Here is a 17,416-nt window from a genome sequence, read left to right as displayed (position 1 = left end):
TATTTCTCAGACTAGTTTAAGATTTTATTTAACATGGTGGGATTACACCTACGGTGCATCTTACAAGGGTACATGTGAAACTTAGTAAGTGTAGAATATAAATGTCTTAAAACAATAACTAAGAAAATGCCAGGAAGGCTATGTTAACCAGTGTGATGAAAATATGTCAAATGGTCTATAAAACCAGTGTATGGTGCCCCATGATCGCATTAATGTACACAGATATGATTTAATAATTTAAAAAAAAAGATTTTATTTAACAGTTAATTTTGTGTTAGAATATATCTACATTACGAATTAAATTGAATTACTATATTTTTTATATTTTTTTAATTGTTGGGGATCATTGAAAGTACAATGAGCCAGGTTACACTGATTGCATTTGTTAGGTAAAGTCCCTCTTGCAATCGTGTCTTGCCCCCAGAAGGTGCGGCACACACCAAGGCCCCTCCGTCCCTCTCTCCTCGTTTCCTTCCCCCACCCCATGACCTTAATTGTCATTAATTGTCCTCATATCAAAATTGAGTACATAGGATTCATGCTTCTCCATTCTTGTGATGCTTTACTAAGAATAATGCCTTCCACTTCCATCCAGGTTAATACGAAGGATGTAAAGTCTCCATTTTTTTTAATAGCTGAATAGTATTCCATGGTGTACATATACCACAGCTTGCTAATCCATTCCTAGGTTGGTGGGCATTTAGGCTATTTCCACATTTTGGCGATTGTAAATTGAGCTGCAATAAACAGTCTAGTACAAGTGTCCTTATGATAAAAGGATTTTTTCCCTTCTGGGTAGATGCCCAGTTAATGGGATTGCAGGATCAAATGGGAGGTCTAGCTTGAGTGCTTTGAGGTTTCTCCATACTTCCTTCCAGAAGGGTTGTACTAGTTTGCAGTCCCACCAGCAGTGTAAAAGTGTTCCCTTCTCTCCATATCTATGCCAGCATCTGCAGTTTTGAGATTTTGTGATGTGGGCCATTCTCACTGGGGTTAGACGGTATGTCAGGGTGGTTTTGATTTGCATTTCTCTAATATATAGGGATGATGAACATTTTTTCATATGTTTGTTAGCCATTCGTCTGTCTTCTTTAGAGAAGGTTCTATTCATGTCTCTTGCCCATTGATATATGGGATTCCTGGCTTTTTTCATGTGGATTAATTTGAGTCCTCTATAGATCGTAGTAATCAAGTTTTTGTCTGATTCAAAATATGCAAATATGCTTTCCCATTGTGTAGGTTGTCTCTTTGCTTTGGTTGTCTCCTTGGCTGTACAGAAGCTTTTCAGTTTAAAAAGTCCCATTTGTTCATTTTTGTTGTTATTGCAATTGCAATGGCAGTCTTCTTCATGAAGTCTTTCCCTGGGCCAATATCTTCCAGTGTTTTTCCTATGCTTTCTTTGAGGATTTTTACTGTTTCATGCCTTAAATTTAAGTCCTTTATCCATCTTGAATCAATTTTTGTGAGTGGGGAAAGGTGGGGGTCCAGTTTCAGTCTTTTACATGTAGACATCCAGTTCTCCCAACACCATTTATTGAATAGGGAGTCTTTCCCCCAAGGTAAGTTCTTGTTTGGTTTATCAAAGATTAGGTGGTTGTAAGATGTTAGTTTCATTTCTTGGTTTTCAATTCGATTCCAAGTGTCTATGTCTCTGTTTTTGTGCCAGTACCATGCTGTCTTGACCACTATGGCTTTATAGTACAGACTAAAATCTGGTATGCTGATGCCCCCAGCTTTATTTTTATTACTAAGAACTGCCTTAGCTATACGGGGTTTTTTCTGGTTCCATACAAAACACAGAATCATTTTCTCCAAATCTTGACAGTACGATGTTGGTATTTTGATAGGAATGGTATTGAATAGGTAGATTGCTTTGGGAAGTATAGACATTTTAACAATGTTGATTCTGCCCATCCATGAACATGGTGTGTTCTTTCATTTGTTAAAATCCTCTGCTATTTCCTTTCTGAGGATTTCATAATTTTCTTTATAGAGGTCCTTCACCTCCTTCGTTAGGTATATTCCTAGGTTTTTCATCTTCTTTGAAACTATGGTGAAGGGAATTGTGTACTTAATTAGATTCTCATCTTCAATGTTATTGGCATATACAAAGGCTACTGACTTGTGGATATTGGAATATGATATCCAATAATACCATAATAACAGGGGACTTTAACACTCCTCTTACAAAGCTGGACAGATCCTCTAAACAGAAATTAAACAGAGATATAAGAGATTTAAATGAGACCCTAGAACAACTGTGCTTGATAGACGCATATAGAACACTTCATCCCAAAGATAAAGAATATACATTCTTCTCATCACCCCATGGAACATTCTCCAAAATTGATCATATCCTGGGACACAAAACAAATATCAACAGAATCAAAAGAATTAAAATTTTACCTTGTATCTTCTCAAACCATAAGGCCCTAACAGTGGAACTCAACTCTAACAAAAATGTTCAACCCCACACAAAGACATGGACATTAAACAATCTTCTGTTGAATAACAGATGGGTGCAGGAAGAAATAAAACAGGAAATTATTAACTTCCTTGAGCATAACAACAATGAAGGTACAAAACCTGTGGGATACTGCAAAAGCAGTTTTGAGAGGAAAATTCATCGCTTTAGATGCCTACATTCGAAAAACAGAAAGAGAGTGCATCAACAAACTCATAAGCCATCTTATGGAGTTGGAAAAAGAAGAACAATCTAAGCCTAAACTCAGTAGAAGAAAAGAAATCTCCAAAAATCATATAAAAGATCAATGAAATTGAAAACAAAAGAATTATTCAGAAAATTAATGAAACAAGGAGTTGGTTTTTTGAAAAAATAAATAAAATAGATAAACCATTGGCCAGACTAACTAGAAATAGAAAAGTAAAATCTCTAGTAACCTCAATCAGAAATGATAAAGGGGAAATAACAACTGATCCCACAGAGATACAAGAGATCATCTCTGAATACTACCAGAAACTCTATGCCCAGAAATTTGACAATGGGAAGGAAATGGATCAATATTTGGAATCACACCCTCTCCCTAGACTCAGCCAGGAAGAAATAGAGCTCCTGAACAGACCAATTTCAAGCACTGAGATTAAAGAAACAATAAAAAATCTTCCAACCAAAACATGCCCTGATCCAGATGGCTTCACACCAGAATTCTATCAAACCTTCAAGGAAGACCTTATTCCTGTACTGCAGAAATTATTCCAAATAATCGAGGAAGAAGGAATCTTCCCCAACACATTCTATGAAGCAACCATCACGCTGATACCAAAACCAGGAAAAGACCCAACCAAAAAGGAGAATTTCAGACCAATCTCACTCATGAATATAGATGCAAAAAGTCTCAACAAAATCCTAGCCAATACATTACAGCTTATCATCAAAAAAGTCATACATCATGATCAAGTAGGTTTCATCCCAGGGATGCAAGGCTGGTTTAACATACGCAAGTCCATAAACGTTATCCACCAGATTAACAGAGGCAAAAATAAAGACCATATGATCCTCTCAATAGATGCAGAAAAAGCATTTGATAAAATCCAGCATCCTTTTCTAATTAGAACACTAAAGAGTATAGGCATAGGTGGCACATTTCTAAAACTGATTGAAGCTATCTATGACAAACCCACAGCCAATATTTTACTGAATGGAGTAAAACTGAAAGCTTTTCCTCTTAGAACTGGAACCAGACAAGGTTGTCCTCTGTCACCTTTACTATTCAACATAGTGCTGGAAGTTCTAGCCAATACAATTAGGCAAGACAAGGAAATAAAGGGAATCTAAATGGGAGCAGAGGAGGTCAAACTCTCCCTCTTTGCTGATGACATGATCTTATACTGGAGAATCCCAAGGACTCAACCACAAGACTCCTAGAAGTCATCAAAAAATACAGTAATGTTTCAGGATATAAAATCAATGTCCACAAATCAGTAGCCTTTGTATATGCGAATTACTATATTTTAAAAACATGTGATTTAATTCCCCTCTATGAAATTATGCTACCAACACATTAAGTTCATTTTAAGTTTGCTCTCAATTTTAGGAGCTACCTTTTTTTTTTTTTTGTAGAGATAGAGTCTCACTTTATAGCCCTCGGTAGAGTGCCATGGCATCACACAGCTCACAGCAACCTCCAACTCCTGGGCTTCAGCGATTCTCTTGCCTCAGCCTCCCGAGTAGCTGGGACTACAGGGGCCCACCACAACGCCTGGCTATTTTTTGGTTGCTCCTCTTAACTCTGGATTACCAGACTCCCTCTGTGTGCAAAAACGAGCTATCGAGACTCCAGGTCCACAGGAACACGAACCTCTCAGCTGGTCACCTTGGCTTTGTTATGTTTGCATTTTAAAAACCAGATTTACTTTATTTCACAGTGTAGATTCTGTTTCTTTTGTTTAAGACATCCATTGTAAAGTCCCAAGCAAAGAATCCTAAAGGAAGGCCTTGAGAAGAGGCCCCTGGCCAGGATAGCCTCAGTTCACTGTAACAGTTGCCATCCTGGCACCAGGCTGGTCAGAAGGTGAGGACAGCAGCCAGGCAGAAGAGGCCTTGGTGTCTTGGGTCTGTGGCTGTTTTCAAGCTATGAGCTACAAACAGCACCCTCCTCCCATCCATCCAGCCCTCTAAGCTGGGCACTGGGTGGGCATTAGCAGGCAGCTTCCCTCTGCATGGGCACCAGCTTAGTACTCCAACTGACCAGGAGCCCAGCAGTAGCCCTCTGTAGTGATGCACATCTTTGCCATCAGCCCTGGGGACACACATGTACTATGCCCACACTAGGGCACAGAATCCCATGGTTCCCATAACCAATCAGCAGCTGAGGAGGTGCCCTGCCAGGCTTTGGGTAGAAGGAGGCTGTGTCCTGAGGTTGGGCTGGTGGAGTGGTAAGCTGGGGATACAATGATGACATACTGGCTAGACAGGCAGGTGGTAAACCCTCTCTGCATCTGCACAGCCACCGTTGGCTACATGGCATCCCAGGACCTCTGTTACCTCCTCTGGACAGAAGAAGCATTAGATACCGTCACACAAGGACAGAGTGCGGATTATATGGAACAAAGCACAGAAGGTGTCTTCTTGGCACACAATGGGTGCTCAGGAATATCAGTTCCCCTAGTCTTGTTTTAGTTCCCTGGCAGGTAGCAATTCATGGGGATGAAACAAAATCGTGCTGGGACCTAAGAACAAGAGTATGTGGTGTGTAGATTAATTTATGTAAGGACTGTTCAGGGGACACAGTAAGCATTCCGTGTGTGTCGACCAGCATTTTCATTTTGCCATTGTTCTCGTTACTTTTATTAAGACAGGCAAATGCACCAACCTCCTGAAGAAAGTTATACAAATGACTCCTCAAGAAATCCTGGCCCTGGTGAAGAAATGTCTTCCTACAAGAAGCCATGTATAACCAGGACGCAAGGGTAGAAGAGGCAGGTGAGTGGGCTCATGTTATTTGCAGGGATGTGAGCTTCAAATATCCAGAACCAAAAATTGGCCTGTAGGACCCATTCTGCATTGCCCTCATTGCCAGCTTTTGAATATCTTTTATTAATACAGGTGCATAACAGATTAAATTTGCTGCAAAATTAAGTTAGGGATCACCATGTGCATCAAGGCAATAGCTAGACCGCTTTTCCCCATACCACCACGCCAATGTGCTGTCCTCACAGTGTCCCAGAGGCTTGGCTGAGGGTCGTAGCCAGTGGAGTCACTGCAATGATGGGACACCGCAGCACACTGCCTGAGGACAGCTTTATTTATGCTCTTGCAGAATGTACAAGCAGGCCTTGTTTTTCTGGACAGGGAGGGAGCACACTGGCTCACATAGCATCCATGATTCTACATTTAGAATTGTGTCTTCATTCACATTCTTTCCATGTAGCTCACAGCTCTGGACTGGAAGAGAGTGGTCACTTTTCTTGGGCCAGTCACTTGGACAGATGCCAGCCCCAGGCCATGCAGACCCTGGGTCTTGGTCGAAAGCCTGGGCTGAGTTCGCTGGCTGTGTTTTCCTGCCAGGAATGGTCCACACTGGTGTCCCCCACTGTAACTGGTGCAGATGTGGGGGTCTATAGCATGGGACAAATGGAGGCATTTTCTAGGAGAAGATTCTGCAGGGGTCAGCAGTGCCCCAGCTGGCTGGCTGGAGCCTCCAGCCAAGCTGTGAGGGCTGCCTGCTCTGAGGTCAGGCCCTTGCTGGGCCGACCGTGTTTATCAGTCTCTCGGATGCCTTCTTCTGACGTCATTGACAAAGCTGCCTGCCTCCACCAGCCCCTGAATGTTCCCCTCACCATCCTCATCCTTGAAGTCTTCCTTTCCCAAGAAGCCACTCCAAGCAAACCCCATCAGCTCCTGCAGCAGAACAAAACTAACCATTTCTAGGATCTCAAACAAGGCATGAGGTCATGTTGTTTACCTGTAAACAATTAAGAGTAAGCTGAGGATGAAAGGTATTGAGGAGGAATAGAAAGGGGGGTGGGGCCTTAGTGTGTGTCACACTTTATGGGGGCAAGACATGATTGCAAGAGGGACTTTACCTAACAATTGTAATCAGTGTAACTGGCTTATTGTACCCTCAATGAATCCCCAACAATAAAAAAAAAAAAAAAAGAAAGCAAGTCAGGAAAATCAGGGGCCCTGCTGAGTCTTTCAGCTCATGTTACCCACCCCACAAAGTGACCTCATCCATAAAATGAGATTCAGTAATGCAACATTTCCTAACATCTGGACAAAATGGGGTCAAACAGATGACATATGAATTGGCTATGAATTTGTTTCAATGTACAATAGGGAAAAAATGAAGATCAAATCCATTATCAAATCAGGTATTATTGTTTCCCATAAAGCTCCATTCAAAAAGAAAGCAAGTGGATTTAAATTTTCTTTAAAGGAAAATATTAAGTAAATGTCGATACGAATGGTTGAGGATGTGTCAAAAATCATAGGGGAAAAGTAACAAACAACTAGCGTTTGGAAAGCTTTGCAAGATAGAAGCGTGTATGTGTACATGAACTCCTCTGATCCTCAACCTACAGAGCACAGACACTCCACCTCAGAGATCGGCAAACTGAGGTTCAGAAAGGTTAAGTATTTGACCCGTATCAGATGGCCAGGGAACAATGGAGCCAGGGCTCCAAATCCTGGGTACTATTTTAAAATGTTGGCTCACATCTTAAGTTGATATTTTCATCTGCCATATTGGGTGGTGTTTGTTTTGGCAAGCAGGGGAGGTCGATGGGTGGGTAAAATTGAGGGGTTCACTTTGGGCTCCCTTGAACCAGTTCTGCGTGTTGTGCAGGGAAAAGGCATCCTTGTAGCAAGATCCTGAAGCTCCCAGGGCAAAAGGCAAATCTCCAGGCTCTGGGGAGGGGGAGGGTCTGGCTACCCCAGCTGTTTGAGCTCTGACACCTTGTTCTGCAGGGCAATGAGGAGCTGTTCTTTCTGACTTGGTTTGGACATTAGTGCATAGATCCAGGTCCCTGTGACTCTGGCTGCCCTCAGGTTGAAGGCTGACAGTGCTGCCGGGCCCCAAGTTGGGGCCAGGACTGAGACTGCTGCCCTTGAAGAAACCACGGGCTGCAGAAGCAGCAGTCTGCAAATAGATCCAGGGATACGGTATGCTACAGACTTCCAGGGGCATGAGCATTTCACAGAGTTGGGCACCTAGGGAGACAAGTCAACTCCACTTTCTCAGGTCACGGGCAGTGGAGCCAGAGAGGAGGCTCTTGGAAAGAAAGACAAAATCTTGCACTAAATCCCGGCAGTGAGCAAACTCCTAGGAGGCCAGCTTGGGAGGATAAGGAGGGCAACCTGGGAGCTGGCACGGCAGGAGAGAGGCATGGCAGGTTTGGGGATCTGCAGACATTGGGCGGGAGGCCAGACTGAGACACCAAGCAGCTCCTGGGAAGGCAGGCGTGAGCCTAACGTGGGGGTATGGGGCCAGCCCCTCCCAGAGATGGAAGTGGGGAGCCCTTGCCTGGCAAAATGGGACTTGTCTACTGGCACTTGGATCATGCAAACAACTGAGCTTGCCATGGCCAAGTTCACTGAGTGGATACTTACCTTGCCTCTTCCCTGGTTATTCCATATCCTTGTGCAACTCTGTCCCTGAAACCCAGCCTGGCCTTCCTTCAGCCTGCAGCTGGACATATTATTTTGCTCCAAAAGCACAACAGAGTATGGCTCCTTACTCGAGGAATGCAGGCTGTGGTCGTCCAGAGCCGATGATGAAACGGGCTATTTCTGCCCCGGGACATCAGCAGGCCTCCGGGCACTGGCTCCAAGACACACGCTATCCTGTTTTTAATGTTTCCCCAAACAAATGTTTTCCTTCCCACCTTGGGATATTTTTATTTCACTCTAGGTGCTGGAATAGCTTTAGAAATCATTCTGGATTGAAACTGGAATCGTGGTTAGGGTCCTGCTAAGCAGCAAGCAATTTCTCACTCCCAAAGTTATCTATTACTCGTGGCTGATCTGGATGTAAAAATAGCTGCTGAGGCTGTTTGTTTAATCTGACTGTTACTCGACACCACGCGGGTGTTGCAGTGCGGACTGTTTGCCTCTTCCCCACCAAGAGCACCATTTGGTCTCCCCAGGCTGGGTCTCTAGTGAGGTAAGATTCTCGGACTTCCAGTGTCTGGCAGGCTTCTGCTCACTGATTTTCCTCAGGTGGGTAGGTTTGTGAGAAATAGGAGGATCGGGTCTTGAGTCCACTGTCCTTTCGTCTTTGGGCAGCCCGTCTAAGGAGGGAAGAAGTGTTGGCTGCAGGGCAGAGCTGGAGTTGCCTCCTGTTTCTGGGGAAGCCTGAAGAGCAAACTGCCGGGACATTCAGAGAACGGAAGGTACAGTCCAGACACTTGTCCGGCTCCTTTGCGTAGGCAGGACTGCCCACGCTCATGGCAGAAGGGACATTTGTGCTGGGCCGGTGGTGAGTTGGAGATGTAGTCTGATGTGAGGGTTCGGTGCAGGGCGGAGTGTGTGTGTCCTGGGTCAGCTGGGGAGGGGGTTCCCATGGTAGACCATGTGCCTGTGGACCATGCACAGGCGCCGTGATGCCTACACATGTGGCTTTGTCCTTATGTGTTGTCTGTCAGGGCGCTCTGCTCCCACATGGCTGTGGATGTGCTCAGGACCCTGCACTGCCAAATGGGGGTGACCCCATGGTCACAGGTTTTACAGCAGTCAGAGTGAAGGAGGCTCTGGTTTCCCCCAGGACTTGATCTGGCAGGGTCACACCAGCTCTAAGAGGGGAAAATTGGTGATTGGGACCTTGTGGCTCCTGGACTCTGTGAGCATGTGTGTCCCCAAAGCAACCCCTCCATAGGCTGCCCATTCTCACATACCCTGGGAGAGCCCCCACCAGACCCTCTCAGCATGGACTTGACTAACCCTAAAGTCATCTCCCTTTGTTTTTTCTGGTGGAGAAGAATTGATGATTGATTGAGAAGAGCAGTGTTGACTATGCTTTTAAGCTACAAAGTCTTAAGAAGAATTACTATTTAGGATTTTAAAATACCTCCTTAAGTATAGGAACCTGAACAGTAGATTAAACAAATGTGTGTGTTAGATGAGGTCTAGTTTTCTAGCATTCGAGTTCCCTTTATAGTAGTGGTTGGTAAACTGCAGCCTGGATGTCTGGTTTTGTAAATAAAGTTTTATTGGCACACAGCCACAATTGTTCATTTGCATATTGTCTGTGGCTGCTTTCACCCTACACCAGCAGAGACTGTATAACCTACGAAACTGAAAACATTTATCATGTGGCCCTTTACAGAAAAAGTTTGCAGACCCTTGCAGTACAAGAATATTTCTTGAGATAGGTGCATTTATTACAAAATCTTTTAAAAGTCGGTGAAACTTCTTGCTGTTAGAATAGGCTGTGAGCCAGCCACTTCAGGACCAGTGGCGTCTGGCTCTAGTGCCTCCTGTCCCTCCCCTGGGCCCACTTTTCAGGTCTGCCTGGTTTAAGAAATGTCCAGTCTGCTGTTGTGCTGCTGAGAGGGTTACTTTAGCTGTGGAATCACCAGATACACAGCATGTCCATGTGTCCTGGGCTGAGCTGGGCAGATTGTGCTTATCGGGGTGGTTTATAAATAGCCATCTCTGGGTGATCAAGTCCAACATGCATCTGCCTCTGGGTCTTCGGGGTGGAACAATTGTGCCTGCTCTTGGGTGACCAGAAGCTCATTGGGCAGACATCCCTGTGTGTGCTGGGAGGAAGAGGGCTGATGGGAAGCTGTGTCCTAAAAGCAGAGGAGTTGGGCTCCCCTGGAAGTGGAGAGAGCTGTTGGAAGGAGACAGGGACAGGCAGAGCCACCTTTGCATTCTTCTCCCTTGATGCCTTTTCACCAGAACTCAGGCAGGTGTCTGCACTTTCTGCTTCTTTGCTCCTGACCCTAAGGAAGGCATGGAAACCCTTATTAAAGAGAAGCCTCATGTCTTGAAATGGCCCTATTCCTCCAGTCTCTGCCAGAGGTTACCTGCCAGTGGCACCGAGACTGAGCTGTCTTCTTCATTGGCTACTGGGGCTTCACTCCATCTGCCCAGGGTTCCTGAAGAGAAGCAAGGGCTGTAAGTCAAGGCCACCCTGCAGGCACACGGTGCTGACCTGCCCAGCAGGACCCCTGGAGGGTGGAGTGGGTCTAAGTTTTCTTTTCATTTGCGGGTTTAAACTCCATGTCATCAAACCCAGCTGGTCCATAGGCCTCAATCTTACGTTTCATTTAGTGGGTTGAGAAAACCCAAAACATGTCTTAATTTCTACTTGCTTCCCAGGGGTCCATGACCCTAGCTGCTGGGGTATGGAGGGGGAAGGACAGAGCTCGGTGGAGCAGCATAGTCAGGAAAGAGCCAGAAATGAGTGAATGGAGCCCAGGCTGGCATGGAGACGTGTCACCCAGTGCAAATCATTCTGCACGTGTAGAGCAGTGTGAGTAATACACAGCCCCTGATATCAAGGTGGAGGCGCAGCTACTTCTCAGTGGACCTGTGTTCTGAAGATTGGAGACGGTTTGGTGCGAATGCCTTACCCTCCAAGCCCTCCTAGGACATCCTGGGTAATGAGATGGAAAGGGGTCTAACAACCTGAATGTCTAAGACTTGAGAGCCCTCCCTATCCTAACAGGAAGTGAGTTCCTTCTGGACCATGGTGTATGATAATGGGCATGGCCTTTCTCAACGGCCTCCATCCTCTATGTGACAAATACCTGAGGGTCAGGGTCAGGGTCAGCCTCAGGTAGGATGTGAACCTAAGTCAGGCAGCTGGGACCCGAAAAGGGCTTCTGAATCCCATAGAGGTGCCGGCACATGGCTTCTGCAGGATCCTAGGGGCTCCTTCAGGCCTCCCCACTCTGGGCCCTCTTCCTTTGCCTCAATTGGTTCCTCCATTCCCTGAGAGACATCTCTATGGGTGGGCTTGTGCTGCAAGTCTAAGCTCAGGGCAGGGTTCTGTCTCGTCCACCTCCCATTATCAAAGCCTCTACCTGAAGTTTGAGTGGGGGCAGGGGAAAGAGGGGGTCCTAGATTACTATAGAAGCCTCTGAAGGTGTTCCCCAGCCTGCCCTGCACTACCCCCACTCCCTGTATTTCTGGAGCCTGATTTCAGACCTGGCACTGCCAAGCCCCACCTGCAAGGATGGGGTCATGGCCAGGTCATGGTGGAGCTGCCTCATGGCTTGCCCTGGCCTGAGGCCTCCAGGCCATAGCCGCAATACCAGCTTGTCCCCCCGTCTGGCCCCATCAGCCCCTCACAGAGGCATGTTAGGCCCCAAGGCTGCAGAGGCCAAGGGCCTGGAGTTTAGTCCTGCCAGATCAGAGCCACTTCTTACCCTCGCTTCCCTGTGGCAGGCACTGGCTCTGTCCTCTTTGTATAGAACTGTAGAATGTCTGGCTTTATTCTCTCCATCCTCCAGCATGGAACCTTACCCGTGCCTTCAGAAAGGCAGGGACTGAGGTTTAGATGTGTGAAGAAACTTGCACAGGGATGCAGAGTTAGGGAGGGGCTGAGACTTCAACTTGAGATCAGAATCCAAAGCCCAGGTTTATCCTCACCACCTCCCTATAGCTAGGGGACACTATGACCCAGTGCATTCTCTAGCAAGGAAGCCATACCACTCACTGAAGGGTCAAAAGTGTTATTGGAAAAGCCAAGAATGCCCAAGGGGGTACACAAGCTTCACCAAGCTTCTTAGACCTTCCAGAAGCTGCCCAAGATGAACTCTGCTGGGGCTATAGGACAGGCAAACCCAGGCTCGCAGGTCAGCTCTGCCATTTCTCAGCAAGTCTCCCAGTCCCAACTTCCTCCTCTGTAAAATGAGGATCATAATAGCTCCAACTCAGAGTCCTGCGAGCAAATATATGAAAAGCACTGGGCACGGGGTAGAAATACAAGAACTGCTTTCTGCATTTGGCTGTCCTGTTTGTGATTTTCTTTCTGTTGTTTAAACTGCAGCATTGGTCTGTATCTTCCTAAGGTCTGTCCTAAGCCCAGTGCTCCAGCTGATTCACACTCCCATTGCTCAGCTGGAGAGCAGCTGGCACCCTGCAGGAGGTGACCCATGGTGACCACCAGGCATTTTCATATCATGATTACCTCCCCCCTGTGCCATGAGGGTCATGAATCTGAGCACCTTCAATACTAGGAGTAAAGGGCCTGGCCCTAGAGGGAAGTAATGTTCTGCCCACACAGCAATGCCTCAGCGTCAGGTGCAGGATGAGGGCAGACAGCACAAGCCATGGCCATGATAGCCATCAGACCCCAGTGGCCCAAGAGGCCAAGACTTATCAGTGCAACCTCCAACTACTTCAGACCTGGAGCAGCCTTCTGCAGGCGTGGTCTCAGGACCCTCGGTCCTCCTGAGTCCTGAGGGTGACCCAGTACTGTTTGACAAGCCCCCTGGGCATCCTGAGAAGTGGCAGCATCCTGCCTTAGGAAAGGAATTATTCTCAAACATGGACGAGGTGCTTCAAGAAGCTGACGTTTTCACATCAACACAGCCATAGGTTTAAATAACCGTGGTTGTTGGGCAAACATCTTTCAGCTTTAAATTTTAGAAGTATAACCTGTGGGTCCACATGTGACCCTCTTTCTTGCCATGAGGAACTGCATGAAGAAGGCAGTTTGATCAGCTTTTCCAGACCATGTCCCCACAGCAAGGAGGCTCTTTCCGTTCCTTTCCCCTCCCTGGCTGAGCCCACTTCTCAATTCTTAGTGTGTTAGAGAAAGAATGGAGACCACCTTCCATCTACTTCTCAGCCTCCTCCAGCAGGAGTGTGGGATCCACCTGCTTCTGACCTGTGCTTTAGGCTTTAGGAATTCCCAGGTGTGCTCTGTATACAGCTTCCTGGCACCCAGGGCAGGGAAGTGGCTTCTACAGGAGAGCTGGATCCAATGGACACTCCATCTGGCTTTACTAAAGCAAATGCTCCTTGGAGGGACAAGAACATCAGAGAGAGACAGAAACAACGGTGCCTGCAGAGAGGCTGCCACCCCGTCCTCACCAAGCATCAATCACCCCATCCCTTATCTCCCTGCATCCTGGCTCTGCTTCTCTCAGGCTGTGTGACCTTGAACTCATTTATCAACCTCTCTGATCTTCAATGTCTCCATCTAAAATTCTTTTGGCAGCAGTTCTACATAACTTGGCAGCTATGACCATCAAGCAAGGTTGTAGATACACGGTGTATGGCAAATGACAGGAGCTCAGTAAGCAGGACTGATGTGTGGGACTGTCCATTGGGGCACTGGTGCTCGGGGATGGTGTTTCCGGCTCTGCTTCTCTGCCCATGTCATCAGCCCAATGGTGCCAGTTTACAGATGGGGGGACTGGGTGCACAGAGAAGTGTCATGGTTCTGGAGAGGCCTCCTCTCTCTGCCAAGCCTGGCATGCTCCCCTCCCCGTATTGCCTGGCTCTCTTCCCAGGGTCTAGAAAGAGGCTGGCTGCTGAGGAACATCCCCACTCCCAATAAATCCAAATGCCTCTTCTTCCAGGATCCCCTTAAGTGGGCTCCTCTCTAGACAAGTCTCTCCAAGGTGGAGTTTGGTCCATAAGTTACAATCACCCTGCAACAATCATTTTCTAATCCAAAAGAGGTTTCCCCGAGCATCAGCCTCCTAGTCTGCCTTAGGAACTCCCAGGGATGCGCCTTTAGCTAGACCCAAGGTTACCAAAACAAGACTAAGGTAAATTGAGTGGCTTGTCCAAAACCTGTCTGATTCTGAATCTGGTAACTATAGAGGCCTGTGCTCCAGTAGGTAAGGGGCAGGGCAGGGTCTCAAGATCTTTGCACCTCGTGCTATAGAATCCTAGGTATGGTGGGGGAGGGAACAGAAGGGCATCCTGTGTCTCAAGATGCGCTCTAAGGGTAAGAGTGTGGGGCTGCAGGGTGGCCAGGGACAGATGGCTCCCCAAAGGGGCAGTGTGGTGCTGAGCAGAGATGTTTCAGAAGTTGCTGGAGGAGCTCTTTAATTCATTCATTGTGGTGTGAATTGTATTTAACTCACACTAGTTTTGAGCCTGGGACCTAGTGAAGCATACAGAACTGGTAGATAGGCACGGAGATCCTTGGCACGCCCTGTGTGCTGTGAAACCTCTGCTCACTGTTTCCACTGCCAGTGGGCTTGTCTTCCCCCCTCCTGTCACCCTGCTCTAGCCGGCCTGCTAGAGCACCACACGTGCTTGGCTATGTTCTCCAATTACCATAACTTCTGACTGTACATTTCATCTTGAATATTTGCCCCCAGCTCTTTGAATGAAATCCATCTGACAGTCCGTGCACTGTGGCATCGTTGCCCCTACTTAAGGGGTATGATTCAGAGGTCGCCTTCCAGGACCACCCAAGCTCCACTCCAGACACAAATACTTGTGGAATGACAAAAGACGCAAATCTCAGAAACAAACTTACTAAGTATATCATGAGTCACATACAACTCATATGGCATGCAGTGTAAACATGGATTCTAGTGCCCTGTGAATATCTTATAACTCATGCGTAGAAAACAATAAAAAAAATAACAAAATTTTTATTGAACTAGAAAGAATCATTTTGTTTTCAGAGTTTTTATTCTATTTTTGTAACAAAACACCATGGTCCCAAGGAAAAATTTTTTTCTAGTGTGGCAGTCAATGAATTAAATACAGATGGCAGGGATCCCCTCTCCAGCAGCCCCAGATTTGAGCCCCACATCACTAGGTATTAAACTCTACACTCCATGCTCCTCCTCTATAAAGAACAAGAGTAATTTCTGCCTCATGATGCTTCTGTGAATATTAACTAAATAATAATCAATAAATATTAATCAATAACAATAGGTTATAAAGTGCCTTTTTTTTTAACCCTTGGTAGAGTGTCATGGTGTCACAGCTCACAGCAACTTCCAGCTCTTGGGTTTAGGCGATTCTCTTGCCTCAGCCTCCCAAGTAGCTAGGACTACAGGTGCCCACCACAACACCCGACTATCTTTTTGTTGCAGTTTGGCCAGGGCCAGGTTTAAACCTGCCACCCTCGACATATGGGGCTGGCTCCCTACCCACTGAGCCCAGGCGCCCTACCCTATAAAGTGCCTTTGTACCAGGTGCTCAGTACATGGGAATTTCTCTTTCATTTATCTAACACACAAATGGCCCCATGCTAGGCACAGGCACTGTGTAGCAACTGGGGTCACAACCCAGAAGCAGAAAGGTAAGGCCCAGCCTGAGGACCCGTCTTCCAGTGGGGAAGGGCAAAGAGAATGGGGTGTCTCCTCCTCACCCAGATCTGGCCACAGTATTTAGTCCTTGGGTCTCTAATTCTCCACCCAGATGAAAATCTAGTATCACTATAAACAGGTAGCCAGAAATGGAGCCTAAATTGGGACAGCCTAAAAAAAAAAACACATAAGTCATTATTGAGTCCTGAAATGACTTACTAAGTTGCAAATAGTTTTGTTGTTTTTTTTTTTTTAATGAAAGAATGGAATAGGATGGAAATTGTCAGAGCAGTACAGGTAAGAAAGGCAAATTTTGCTTCATGAAATTTTCCTTGATACCTATGTCTCTGAGCTGTGATGTGTGCTGTGATGTAAAGGGAAACCTTCTGCTCTGGGGAGGCCGTAGAGGAAGGGCACACTTGGTGTGCACAGCGCTCCCTCACTCTCAGCAGCCTGGCAGGCTCCAGGGCTTTCTGGGCCTCCTTGTGGTCCAGGTGTCCCCCAGCTGGCCATTGCACAGGGGACCTGATGGGCTGGGAGGCTCCAAAAGACTAGTGACTGAGCAGTGCCTGCCCGAGGGACCAATTCCGTGGAAATGAAATTCTTATCTCTAGAGTAGGGGGCAACCTTGGAGCAGAGCAGTTTTTATTGCCCCAATTTTACAGGTGTAGTGGTAAAGGGACTGCCCACTCTGGCACCACCTTAGAATCAGGTTTCAGCCACGTCCCCTGCCCAGACTGCCTATTTAATTCCTCTCTCATGGAATTATGCCATTTCCAGAAGCAGGGGCAAGATTTCCTGGGAAAGGTAGAAGGCAAATGCATGAATAAATAACAAACAAAGAGCCAGGTGCTCCAGGTGCTGGCTGGGCCCGCGCACTCTCCCTGACCCCCCAGGAACTTTGGCAATGTGGGCATGCAGTCAGGAGGGCCTCTTTGAGGTGCGCAGCATGAGAGCTCCCTTTCACAGATGAGAAACCTGAGGCTCACAGACTTGGTGTCCGTTAATTATATTCAGCAAATGTAGGGCGGCGCTAAAATCTGCACCCAGATCCCAGGGGGACCCAACATTTGCGTGGCCCCTGCGTCTCTGAAAGAGCTGTGTGTCCATCTTCCAGCAGCTGCCCCAGCCTGACCCTGCAGCGGGTGTGGCCCTCCAGTTTGGGTCTAAGAAGGAGGCCAAGGGTCAGAGGCCAGGCAGCAAAACCATAACTGCCATCCTGACCCTTTCTTCTTCCTGGCTTTCCACCTTTCAGGCAGTTCCCCTCCCAGCCGTGGAGTAGAACGGATACTCACTCAGCTCTGGGAAAGGCATAAGGGAGGGGAGCAGAGTTGTTTGGGGTCAGCTGCCAGCCGTTTCAGATCTGTCCTGCTCCTACTTTCACCTTTGATGCCAACATAGTTAGTCCTATAAAAGTAAATTGGAACACTTCTGAGCCTCCAAGGAGGAGCGAAGGGCCCCTCATTCAGAGGGCATCTGGCTACCGAAGCTGGGCCCCTTGGCATCTGCAGAGAGCTCCTGAGGCAGCAACATGGAAACACCAGCAGGGCCAGGCCTGAGCTCCTGCCTGTGGAAGGGGCATCCGGAGACCTTGCCTGCCCTGGCTATGTCCAGCACATCTGGCCACCAGGAACTCCAAGGATTGATCCTAAATAATATTCCAACTCCAAGACATGGTCAGAAACAGCGTGAGGATGCGTTGCTGGCAGTGTGGCTC

General features: G+C 46.9%; 1 protein-coding gene across 17 annotated transcripts in view; it reads left to right on the top strand.

The window, feature by feature from the left end:
- C3H10orf71 (chromosome 3 C10orf71 homolog) overlaps positions 1 to 17,416 on the top strand; it is a 60,790-nt gene that overhangs the window by 24,370 nt on the left and 19,004 nt on the right. For 4 of the 17 annotated variants that reach the window (XR_008378839.1, XM_053584284.1, XM_053584276.1 and 1 more), the window contains exon 2: positions 5,316 to 5,443. The gene's annotated coding sequence lies outside the window, so the exon portion shown is untranslated. The other 13 variants (XM_053584288.1, XM_053584279.1, XR_008378840.1 and 10 more) reach the window with 12 other exon arrangements.

This window comes from Nycticebus coucang, chromosome 3 (genome assembly GCF_027406575.1).
Source record: "Nycticebus coucang isolate mNycCou1 chromosome 3, mNycCou1.pri, whole genome shotgun sequence".
NCBI lineage: Eukaryota > Metazoa > Chordata > Mammalia > Primates > Lorisidae > Nycticebus > Nycticebus coucang.
This window is presented reverse-complemented; position numbering and strand designations above follow the sequence as displayed.